The sequence below is a fragment of the Ruditapes philippinarum genome, unplaced genomic scaffold (genome assembly GCF_026571515.1).
Source record: "Ruditapes philippinarum isolate M1 unplaced genomic scaffold, ASM2657151v2 ctg1493_1_1_1_1, whole genome shotgun sequence".
Classification (NCBI taxonomy): domain Eukaryota; kingdom Metazoa; phylum Mollusca; class Bivalvia; order Venerida; family Veneridae; genus Ruditapes; species Ruditapes philippinarum.
The window spans coordinates 70091-84092 of record NW_026857469.1 but is presented as its reverse complement, the minus strand read 5'-3'; positions in this window follow the sequence as shown (position 1 = coordinate 84092).

Here is a 14002-nt window from a genome sequence, read left to right as displayed (position 1 = left end):
CCTCATAAATGTTTTTGAACATCACTGCGACAAGATAATATTTAAGTTTTTGGTGCGTCGTTTTCATGTTTCTAAGATAAACCTTACATTAGGTTTTACCAATCAAGCCTTTTTATTGTGAAGCCATAAAACCTCATGCTGCATAAATCGTTATTGTGTTTAAACTTAATGCTGTATGTGTATTTGAATTCGCGGAAGTATATTTTTACAGAACGGTCCATTTTGGGAGTCTATACAAATATTCGCGCTATTTTGAATTCGTGGAGGCTGTCCAAAATCATAAATTCACGAAGACAGCTCAGGTAAAAAATAAGGAAAATTACAATAATCATCGTGGGAGTTCACAGTTATTTTATAGAAGCGCGAAAATATGACAACTAAGAAATTATTGGTGTAGAGATATTCGCACTAAACTTGAATTCAGAGATCGAATGTCACCGCAGAGATCGCGAAAATTTGAAGCCCACGAATATTTCTACACATACAGTATTTTAGGGTCATTCCATAAAAGTATTATTGCTTGGGACATGTTTTATGTTATAAACATGTGACAAGGAGGCGTAATATTGTACAAAGTACTTTGAGTTTCCAAGTTATGTCAAGTATGTAGCAATTGCAGCAATTGTATGTGTAGCAATAGCAGTGTCTTACATATTCCTGTGAATTTGTTTTTGATTTTTAAATAACAAAATATTTTACTGCATAGGACACACACAAATTATGAGTGTTCTTTCATAAAATATGTCACTTCAAGTTATGCTAGTAATACTGACCGTGACATTCACTGCTCTTGGTACTTATATTTTAATTATACTTGATATGAAAGTGTTGTTCGTCTTTAAAAGACTATGAATGGGACCTTGCATTGTCAAAACGGTCTTCCTTCAAGGTTGAAACAATCCCAATTTCCATTGCATGGTTTCTTTTGTGTGATTAGTTCAATTCACGAGACGGTGAGCGATATTTTTTCTAACTACAGTGTGTCACACGTGGCTTTAGTTGAATTTGCTTGACAGTTATCTATGCTCGCAGTGAAAGATCTGGACACGATTTTTCAATATATTTTAGTTTATTCATTTTATTGTGAACCAGTTTTATTTCATTATTCATTCATCAAAAGAACTTTCCTGAATTAAGTGTCAGAAAAAGAATGTGTCTTACTAAAATTAATTTTAGAAAATTGTTAAGAATCAGGAGCAATGACTATATAACACATTCAGCATAAACAATAGAGAAACGTATAACTAAAGAACCCCCATAATAGCAAATTTAAAAATATTTCAGACAAAATTTGATTAAACCTGTTTATGGACGGAAGTGGTAGTGCAAGTTGCTGTTTACCTTCCCCTACCTCTCCCCCCTGCGCCGGCTTAGGTAAATATATATTGTTTTAAACAAAAAAAATAGTCTTAACCGATAGCATATGTTCTGAACAAGGATATACATGTTTTGTCACAGTCATTATGATAAACACACTTTTAAACTACACCATAACTTCCTGATGCATGACTCTCCTTTTTTGTTGCTTTCGTTTTTTCTTTTTGTGTTGGGTTTTCAATGAGAATGTTTGACAGTACAATAGAAACTCCTACAATTAACTGAATTATAAACCAATCCCAATATGTATTTCCATAAAAATATACTATAGTTTGCATAATGATCCATCTAAAATTTATTCGGATGAGTAAAGTAATAAAAATGCCAAATACATTATTCATTACAAAAATTACTATCACTCAACAACAACGTCAGGGATGCTCGTTCATTTACATCTTATTAAATAAATAATTTACTGGGAATGAAATTTGTTTACGTAAAACATTTCACAGGCGCTTACAACATCAATATTGTATTGATTAAACTATTTATTCATTGATAAACAAGAGAAAATAACATATTACGCCCCAAAAAATGTTCAAGTGCTATAAAACATGATCAACAATTTCAAAATGGTTTGTAAAACCGGTTTATTTGAAACACAATAAATGCAAATTTGAAACGACATGTATATTTACTTTTACCATTTGGTGATGACGTATACATAATTTGTTTAACAATGCTTGCATGTTTGTTCATATACAACTGCTGTGAAAAGTGGAAGGATAATAAGACACATGTAAGACAATTGCATAAAATATAACAACATGACTGACTTTTTATGTTTGCCCAATATTCCAGGCAAAATAGGATATTGCATCTTCAACGACTGAAACACTGTTCAAATAATGCAAGTAAAAAATTAATCTCACATCGACCAATCTTTTATTAATCTCCACGAACATACAAAATGTCTCGTCTGTTTTCATAATAATGGCCCAGAATTTTGTTAAGATTCCCCAGTGTGTTTTTTATCAATTACAACTAAAAGCTGATTATCCTATAAAATACGGTATCGATGTCCAGAATCAGAAACACAATAAGCTCTATCACGACGTCCTCTCTTAAATCAAATGAATACCTTGCTAGGATTTAATACGCGATATTGAAGGATGTACGTCTTACGATATACGGATGCTATACTAAATGAAATAATTCTAAAAATATTGTTCAGCTATTATTAAAAAAATAAAATATGCTTTTTCGAAAAGTTACGCAGTTAGGTTAAAATGTTTTCTAAACGTTTATTAAAATAAAATAGAAATGTCAAATTCATATCTTTGTTAAAATATTTCTACCAATATTACAAATAAGACCGGCTGATAATTCTAGATATTAAAAATTAATCAATTAGTATATTTGAAGTAGAAATAACGCAGAGCAATTTTAAGTGAACATTAATCTTTTACTGATGTCATTAATTAATTTTCTTAAGTTTAAGGCAGACCTATAATCAAAATGATTATAATGCTTTTGTTGTAACTATTGATCAAACAATGATTGTGTAATAATATAAAATTAACGATTGTTTGCTTGGGATTTGAAAAAGGGTATGATGAAATTCACACATTGATTAATTTCCATGATTGTTTACATTTGAATTTTGAAATAAGAACGTTTTTATTATATCAATGGCTTTTCAAATGTATTGTAAGCGTTCATGTTTTAATAATTATTACTACGTTAATTGTAATTTATTCTCGATAAGAAGAAAAGCTGATGAAATTGTACTGCAAATGTAAATCTATTTGTAAGTGTTGAATTTTATTTTCGCTGAAGTAATTGGGGCTGTCAATAGTTATTTCAAACCCAAAACACGTGCAAGCTTTCCCTGTATTTTGTATTATTTCAATATTTGTATATATTCAGACTCGTTACTCATTTTTGTAAGAACTAATGTTTACATCCTGTGTTTAGATCAATTAAGAATGACCGTTACATGATTAGCGTGGCTGTACTTTGTGTCTGAAAGATGTTTAACAACATATCGTTTCTAGAACAAAAAATAGTAAATTATGTAATCCGAATAATTTTACATCAGACGTAGCTTTTTATTTTTCCTTTTTACAGTATTCCTTGAAATCGACAAAGAATGCCACAAAGTCAAAGAAAGGAAGGCGATATAAAAAGTGAACACATAATGATCTAGAGCTGTTCATAGTCCAAACATGCCTTTTTCATAAAGTCGGTGTTTTATTTGATATTTTCCAATAAAAATTTAAACAACCAGTATTTCAACAATATTACACATGATGACATTATATTGACATTTTGCTTTTGAAGAACAAGATAGCAAAGTACCAGTGCAAATTATAGTACAAGTATCTGATTGACAAAATTTTGAAGACACAGACTATTTTAAATCCAGCCATAAAGGATAAAGAAAGAAATGCATGTATATATATATATATATGTATATAGTTTATGTTTAAATTCAGGGAATTTATTGTATCTCTGTTCTTCTTTAAACTATGAGATGAATAATATTGATATGTTTATGGTGTTAATATCAGAATCAGTGATGAAAGACACGGACATTACGTCATATCCTTGAGTTCATTGACGAAATTCCTTTTATCTTTTATAAATCTTGATTTCCGAAGAAGGTTTGAATAAATATCCTAGCGTTTACAATTTTCACAAATATGTTTATTTATCCCTTACACTTTCATTAACTTTAACTAAAAAAACAAATCGATTTTCTTGTTTTTACATTTTAAGATTATATCAATATTATAGTTTAACTGTAGTGTTCACATTCAACGACAATTTTCCAAAGATACGAAACTAATTAAGTAAACAAGATTCCAGAAAGCTTCCTGTTTAATAATAAGCAACTGCAATATTTTATGCTTTCAATGCTTGATACAATAAGGATTCATTTCATTTTGGTATACTCGGAATTTGCAGAACATTTTATTCTCTCGGTGAATCTTTATTAAGTCCGTAGCTGGTGAAGTAGATAGCACTTATTTTGCCCTAAGTCATGCTACAATTTCGTTGCAAAGATGTCGAATAAAGTTGTTTTACCTATACAGTGCTAAGTTGGTACTAACATTTTTGCATTGGAAATAATGGTAAAAGTATATGCGCCAATAACAAAACTGTTTTGATTGGCTAAACTATTTTTATTTCAGTATCTTAACAAATGATATAAAATCAACTTAACTTTTAAGCAACGTAAAGCAGTACACTTACTGCTTATTTTAATCTTTTTAAGCGTTTTTAAGGCATAATCAATCAAAATCGGCGGCATGTTAATTTTTGACACGTTGGTCGATCTTAAATGTTCTTATATTCACTATCTTATATATTGTTTCATATATATTCTTGACTTTTCATGGTAAAAAGTTAGGTTAGCATATTGATATGTCATCTGTGTTAAGAACGGAGCTGATAAATGATCATATAAGTCGTAAAAGTAATTAGGTCGCGATATATTAGAACTAAATATCAATTATGAAGCAGATTGTCATCAATTTTGTGAAATGGTCCATTCCTCTAGAAATTTTGTGAATCAAAACAGTGTTTGTCCGATATTTAGAAATCTATCTAGGCCATGAGATACATTAAATATGACAAGATGACAATTCTTGTTCTCATCCGTTTGAATTCCTTAAAAAGGAAATTGCTTTTATATAAGTTTTTCATGATTTTATTTCATGACATAAACTACATTTTCAAATTCATTACATTTCTTCATGTCTTACTTTCGTTAAACTTTAAATCATCGCAACACTCGGAATTTCAATTTAGAACTGAAATTAATATTTTGATGTTTAATCATTTCAACGGACAAGCCCATATGCAGCAAAGACAAAGAGGCTTTGTAACATTCTTGTATAGGAATCTAAGCAATTATACAAATGCTTCATCACGAATAACACCATAACACCAAAGGTAAATATTTCAGTTAATCACACAGGATATTTATATACAGATATGTATAAGAATTATGTTCATATTTCTGTTAAAATTTCACCAGGAAATAGCAAGCTTAATTAAAAGAAACCAGCCAATTTATTGTGTAGGCTATAGCAAAACGGTGACGGAACATAAAATCTCAGGTTGCATATATCGTTCTTGTTATAAAACTACAATATTTAGGGTCATTCAATGAAAGTATTTACAATTGCATGGGACATGTTTTATGTTATAAACATATTTGTCACATGTTTATAATATTAATAATGCGTAATATTATACAAAGTACTTTGAATTTCCAAACAAGTTAACTGTTAAGTACATGTATACAAATGTAGCAATTAAAGGGTCTTACTTATTTCTGTTGAAATATTTTTGATTTTTAAATTACAAAATATTTCACCGATTGTGGCACAAAATAATTATGAACTCTCTTTTGTAATACATGTAAATGCTACTTCAAGTTATGCTTTATAAGCCTGACCGTGACATTCACCGCTTTCAGTACTTTAATTATACTTGTTATAAAAGTGCTGTTCGTTTTTCTAAATTAAAAGACGATGAATGGACCTGGCCTTCTCATACGGTCTTCTTTAAAGACAAGAATGGTGATTGGATCAATTCCAATTCCTCTTGTATGATTTCTTCTGTGAGATTAGTTCAATTCAAGAGACAGTAAGCGATATTTTTTTCTAAGTAAAGAATGTCACACGTGGCTTTAGCTGTACAATTATTGGCTCATTTATATCACCATACGAAATGGAATCAAACACAAAATAATCAATCATTGTTTCAACACTTTTGATTATTTATCTTATATAACGTATGTATGCACAATTTACAGATATACAATGCTCATTCTTGAGTAAAATATTTTAATCAAAGAAATTTAATGAAATCTATGGAATTCTTACTGAATATGTCTTATTTGAATAAAGAATGAATAAACTAATGAATAAAATATGGGAAGGTGCGTTACCTATTACTGATGAAAAAAGTTTTAAAAAACTGCCATTTTTTAATTACACTGAATATTTTATATTATGACCACTTGTAGTGCGTAGAATTTTAAACATAACATATCTACTTGGTGTGAAGTCAAATAAAGTCTAATGTCAAATGTGAGCATAGTATATCTTTAAATCTCAGGTCTCGCAAACGGCTCATCGATGCAATTTAAGTGAATTTATATCATATAATTGCTAGTTAAGACAACTGGATGATTAACAAGATAAACAAGATATAAACAAAAAATATGTATACAAATATTCATATGTTTTGACAAACCCACATGAAGAACTGTTAAACGTCATGTGTGCTGTTTCACAAAGTTATTTTAATGTAATTCCCAGGGCATATATTTTAGAACTTTGACATTTATCTAGAACAAAGAATCAAATGGCAAAAGTTTGGTTGAATTTATTGATGACAGATAATGAAAGACGCAGCATATCTCACACCCTAGCAATATAAAATCTTCAACACTTGAAGAGGTTTTAAACAATAACACTGAGATGAAGTTTGGGCATTTTTTACAGATATATCTGTTGTGAGTGTGAATATTCTGCATGGATTTCAATTAAAGCCAGTTTGATATAGTAGGACTTATTTATAGTAATAAAATGAAATAAAAAAATAATTATAATAACCATTACCGAATATTCTCCCAAGTCAAATGAATAATTCTATTATTCATCGCCATTCTATGTGCTGAAAAATAAACCCATTGAAGCCGAAATGGCCGAGACACTGAAAATATGAAGACTTTTTTTGTAGACGCTATGTTTACTGAAATGATGATGATCAATGAAAACTTAATAAATCTGGACACTGCAATAACTCAAAAGTATCATAGCTAGAAAGATGAAACTTGTATGTGGATAGTGGCCCATGGGGAGATTATGAACTTCATTTCATTTTTTCATGGAGAATAAATGTGGTTGCTTTGATAACGGAAATGGTACAAAGACAATGCAAACTGAAAATATGTAGGAGCCTGTCATAACTCAGTACGAAAGTTTGGCAGATGGAATTTACTTTCTGGAGAGATTTTTCATGGGACAAGAATTTCATTACATTGGTCAGGGTAACTGTAAAAGCGATGGGAATGGATCCTATGACAACTTTAAAAGCCAATGTCCTTAATATCGCACATTATCAGTGATACAGAAATGTTTCCTTCATACTGTGAGAGTTATCTGTACAAGACCCGCACCTTAACGTTTAAAAAAGTCGTCTGAAGCAAAATTTGATCTAAATTTTATGATGTCACAGCCTTGTACTAACTATTATTACAATTAATTGTTAGTAAACAGTTAAAGATTATAATAATCTGTTTTAACCATTATCTTTGTTAAAAAGAGATAGATATAAAAGCTAGATAAATATGTAGAAAAAAAGTCAAATTTAAATTAAGCATGTTTATTATCACGTAACATTTATGTGTAAAACATTATTACAATCCATGGTCTCATTTGAAAACGGAAGTTACTTTATGCTTCCTCTAGTTATTGAAACCATTTTAGTAACAGCGACCTTAACCTTGAACCCGGGGATCCAAAAGCAATCTCAACCTTGGTCTTCATATAAGATTCCGTTACACTAAGTTTGATAAAAACTCTAGTTTTTGTCCGAAAACCATTTTCTATGTTAATTAACAGTGACTTTGACCCCCTATTCACTGGCGATTGAATTATGCCTTTCGACTACACTGATCACGCTTTAAACAAGGTCGTTTAGCACAACAAAGGTTTAGTTATTCTTTCTTCTGAACAAGAATGAAATATTATAACCGAAGTTTGAAAAAGGTGACATCGTTCCATTGACGGCAGCGTTAGTGTACTAAACATTTCAAAGTAATTGTCTATTATCATAAAATATAAACCATTTATATTATTTAGGTCTCGAAGCTTACAATCAGTCGTAAATTGATACAAATGACAATAGTGTCTTCATCGATGTTCTTATATTGTATCATTATCGATGTTCTTATGAACACAACTTAAAGAAAAAATATACCATCAGTGAAAACCGGATTTGTTTCCTCTTGAGCTAGACGTGATTTATCCTTTCAAATACCTTTAAGCTTTCAAATTGTAATGGAAACATATCGGATATGAGAAGTCAAATTGAACATGCTTAATAATCTAATGGTTGACTTTACCAGTGAAGGAGAGGCCATCGACATATTTTAAAGACAAATACATTCACAGACGTCATGTTTTAATTTCCGAAATGATACTTTCATGGGCTATTTTAGAAGAATGAATTACTTGAAAGTGCTTTTGCACCGATTTCTTGCTTTTTGTTATTGAAGGCTAGTTTCTATGAAGACATGCGTGATTCCAGACATCTTATTTTATACAAAAAGACAAAGGGTTATGAATCGAAGAAAACAACTATTTTTATCCTTTTCGTTTTTAAGACATATCTTGATAAAGAAATCATACGGTTCTTCGGGTATGCCTTCAGCAGTAAAAATGTCTTCCCCTTTATTCCATTTTTTGTAAATTTTTATTTTTGTTTGATCAATACAGCGTTACAATACTCACTGACATAAATGACCAAACAAAATACACAAAACGTAAGATCGTTTCAGAGGTTATGAAAAGAAATAAAGCATTTTTTAAGAAGCAGCTGCAACATTGCACAATAAGTTTGTTCTCCTTTAAAGCGGTTCGTTTAAATTATTGGGCAATTATATATAACCTAATTTTATTTTTACATGACACCATGTTTATTTGGTTGTTAAATGTATTTGAAATATGTTTATTTAGATTAATTTATAAATCGCATGTCATTATCAAAATATAGCAAGTGAGGTTCGGTAGTTTTTAAGGAAAGACGGAAACCTAATTGCAGTGATAAGGGTGTATAGGCAACGAAAGGGAGTGTCAAAATTTGAAAATAAAGAGTGAAAAGAAATACTTATTTTTTGACGGAAATTGAGACTTTCTCTCTTTATTTTCAATTTTCGACACAACAAGAGAGGGACAACAAGTGTAATTATGTATAAAGAATTAATAAGACATACAAACATAAAACTTATAGAGGGAGCGACTAGGGCAGCAGCAAAATTCACTACTATGGAATTTAAACCGAAACCCCCTGTGAGACGAGTTAGTGAAGATAAAATGAACCACTAACATTTGATATTGTTACTAAAAGTTACATAAATCACAGAAATCCTCACGTACATACATCTAAAGGTAAACGTTATGACCATAACAAAAGTACCAAATGCCTTTTATGAAGTCAGAGCAGGAAGAACATTACCTACACGGGGCTCGACGAACACAGACGAAAACTGAGACAAATCAGTCGTAATGGGTTTAAAGCTTTTCAGTACCGTCCATGAACCGGCTCAATCAAACCGAGCCTGCAACATTGTCAATTTTCCCGTGTTGGGCTATATATCTTGAGGGATTCTGTTTTTCTCTATTTCAAAGGACTGCGGCGCGTCATAAACTCTCAAAATTTGCCCTTCAAATGTAACGAGTTGTAAATGGATTAAACTTAACAAACAGGCAGTATGTTTCAATAAATAGGCAGTATATTTCAATAAGATAAGTCATTAAAGATGTTTACCCGAGTTTTCATATACATGTACAATATGTAAATTTAATTTATTACATTAGTTTGTAACATGCTTCAGTCAGACACGAGGTCAATAATATTGAAAGACTCGAAGTTGTACAAGAAGTAGAATAAGCAATGAATCGAGCCATCAAAGGGATTTTATGAAAGTATCCGATTAGTTTCTACAATTTATAACGGATTAACGCATTGGTTTGTAATGATTATATAGATCTAGATACATGTATTTTATCTATAATTTTAATCTATAACAACAGCCTGACAAACTGTGGTTAGAACAATAGAACTGTAGTTGCAGTTTGAATCCTGAAAATGAATGTGAGAGAAATAATAATATTAACTATTTTACAGATTTTTAATTAATAGCAGAGTCATAGTATGAAATGTGCAACATATTTTCACACCCTTTAGTTCGCACCATGAGGTAATGTTATATTATACATGTATGTTTTAGAATATATTATCTTATAACATGTCATATCATTCTCGTTGTTAAAAAATGAATTTTCTCTTACCTGATTAAGTATCATATTGTATTTTGTGTTATCATCACCACGTGACATGTGATAATTCTTTTGTTAATGTATTTGCATTGTGATGTACTTATACAAGTCTTAAATTAAATGTCTGTTCTGTTCATGTATATATAAGATACATAAAAAGGCAATAGCCATTTCAGATGATTAATTAACATTTTTCACTGATAAACGAAGTTACTAAAATGAACAATTTGTAGTTCTAAGGGTAATATTTACATATTTGCTTGTAAGAAAAATAGTTTAGACCATATCTGAAATTGAAATACACCATTAGCTAAGTAACTATGAATTGAAACCACGATTACAAATATTCGCATTATTTTTGCAATGATTATAAATTGTATGTTTCCAGTTTGATACTAATATTTTATTCAGACATATAAAGTAAAATGTTAATTAATTTAACTGCAGTTTAATAGTTGCATCATCATTCTGAATCGAGTATTCATTAAAACATCACTAATTAACAAATGAAACTATTGCAAGCACACATGCAATAATACATTTTAGATTTGTAAAATCATCTTCAATGTCATTAGTATGTTTAGATAACCAACATTACATACGTTGATTATTCCATTGATTCATAATTGCTAGCAACATAAAAATAACCAGCAATGATACAAAATTACAAATTCATGTTAAAACAGTACTTTTAGTATTAGATCATTAACTGAAAATCTTTTGGTAGTATAGTTGTGGAATTATAAAACCTTTTGAAGCTGATCATCAATTTGAATTTCTTTGACAGTTATCTATGCTAACAGAAAATGACATTCAACATATAGAAACGGAATAACTAAAGAGCCCCCAAATGGCTGAACCTGTTTATGGATGGAAGTGGTAGTGCAAGTTACTGTATACGCCCCCTAGCACCGGATTAAGCGGAATCCAACAATTTAACAATTTTAACAATTTGGCAAAATCCGCAGATGGATTTACGCTTTGTCATACAATGATGTAAAAGTGGTCTTATTTTCAAATAAATGCATTTAATCATTCAATAATAAATCTCGATAATGAAATATATATGAACACATTTGCAAAGTCCGATATATTTTTCCTATTTAAATAACTGATATAGTTTGCTTTTCTCAGTGTTATCTGTCCACATTGAATGTAAAGCATAATTTCCCGTAAAACCTTTAAAACATTATTGTTTATAAAACTGTTATTATCAATTTATTGACAGGAAAGTCTGTAAGTCAATAAAGAAATATCATTTCTCAAGGAGTGACAGGGGATAGTGCAACATAACGTTCATTTGCCTTCATTGGTTTAAAGTAGAAATCACAGATGCCATGCCTTCTGTTTAGCTGTTTAAAGATGGAAGTGACATTGAGAAAATTTTGAAGGAATCTTCTTTAATCTACTTAATTGTCTTGTGATATGTGTTTGTAACATGTTTTCTTTTGGTTTAGGGTAGTAACTCAAATACGTTTATTTCAATGTAGAATGAGACAGTAGAATACAGGTATGCATGTAATACGCACAAGGAAGAAGTATGAATAAGAAATAAGACAATCTTCTTCATGACTAAAATCTTTTGTTCTAAACAACACAAATTGTCTTAACCGATTACATACGTTCTAATTTAGAAGAAAATATAAGTGCTAATTCAAGGACATTCATGTATAAAGTTGCACAGTGCATATGATAAAAAAGTTTTAAACCATAAATTGTTGATGAATGACTCTCCTTATTTGCTACTTTCGTTTTTTCTATGTGTGTCGGGTTTACAATGAGAATGTTTGACAGTACAACAGAGCCTCCTACAATTAACTGAATTATAAATCCCAATATGTATTTCCATAAAATATAATTAAGTTTGCTTATTGATCCACCTAGCATTTCCATTTTATATTCATCCGGATGGGTTAAGAATTAAAATGCCAAATACATTATTTATTATAAAAATTACTATCAAGCAACAACAACACCTGAAATGCTCGTTCATTTACATTTGATTTAGATAACTTCCTGGGAATTAATTATATTTGTTTACGGTAATAACAAAAACATTTCACAGGCACTTACAACATCAATATTGTATTGATTAAACTATTAATTCATTGACAAACAAGACAAAACAGCATAAAACGCCGAAAAAATGTTCAAGCGCTATAAAACATGATCAATAAATTCAAAGTGTTTTGGCAAACTATGTTTAAAATACAATAATTTAGTATCTAGTGATAACTTATGCATAATTTGTTTTAAAATTCTTGTAGATATACAAATGCTGTGAAAGTGAAAGCATAATGAGACACATTTAAGTCACTTTAAACGTATGTCAGACAGTTGCATAAGATATTACTACATGATTGACTTTTTTATATTTGCCTATACAATCATTAATACGCCAGGCAAAATAGCGCATCTCATCACACACACACTGTTCAAGTAGTGTTAGTAAAAAGTTAATCCCACCGAACTCTCTTTTATTAATCACCTCTAACATACAAACTTTCTCTTCAGTTTTTATTATAATGGCTCAGAATTGTGTGGGGTTTATATCATTACAACTGAAAGCTTATTATCCTATAAAATACGGTCTCGGTGTTCAGTATCACAACCGCAATAATCTTTATCACGACATCCTCTAAGCCTTGCTATGAGTTACTACTCGATATTGAAGGATGAACGTCTTTCGCTATACGAATGCTTTACTAAAAGAAATAATTTTAATCATATTGTTCAGCTACATTAATACTTGCATTTTCGAAAAGTAAGTAACGCAGCATCGTGAAAATGTTTTCTAAACGTTTATTTTTCCATCAACGCATTTATAATGAGATGTATATGAGACAAGTCTACCCTTTTTAACACGGCTTTTCAATGATTACTGTAAATCACTTTATATTCGCGTGATCTTTAGTATTAACTGGAAGATCTTGAAAACTGGCAACAATCTGCATGTTGCACATTCATTAATCCAACTGTCTTCACCTGCTTTAACTTTAAGTATGGGTTAATTTTGTAAATAATCCAATTCATTAAATGGAATTTCCAACTGTAAATGAATTATCAGGATTATTTGAATATTTTGTTATTTTTGCATAATTGTTTTGGATTTTGTCAAATGTCATTCAATGTATTTACTGTGTCTGATAGCAGTTAAATTAATATCATGAGGTTATTATATATTGTTAAATACAATACTTCTTTTGGACGAGTACACAGCAGGTTAATAATATCTGTCATATTTTGCGGTTCGGATCGGAATATCCGTCCCGAGGTGACCCGCCCATTGGGCGGTAACGAGGCTTGCCGAGTTACCGCCCATGGGCGGGTGACCGAGGGACGGGTATTCCGATCCGAACCGCAAACATATGTCAGATATTTTTTCTTGCATATTCTACCATATTCCATTATATTTTAAATTCTTTATCTTTATCGGCAAGCCTCGTTACCGCCCAATGGGCGGTTCACCTCGGGACGGATATTCCGATCCGAACCGCAAACATATGTCAGATATTTTTTCTTGCATATTCTACCAAATTCCATTATATTTTAAATTCTTTATCTTTATTTTCAATGAAAATTTATATCATTACAACCGTAAC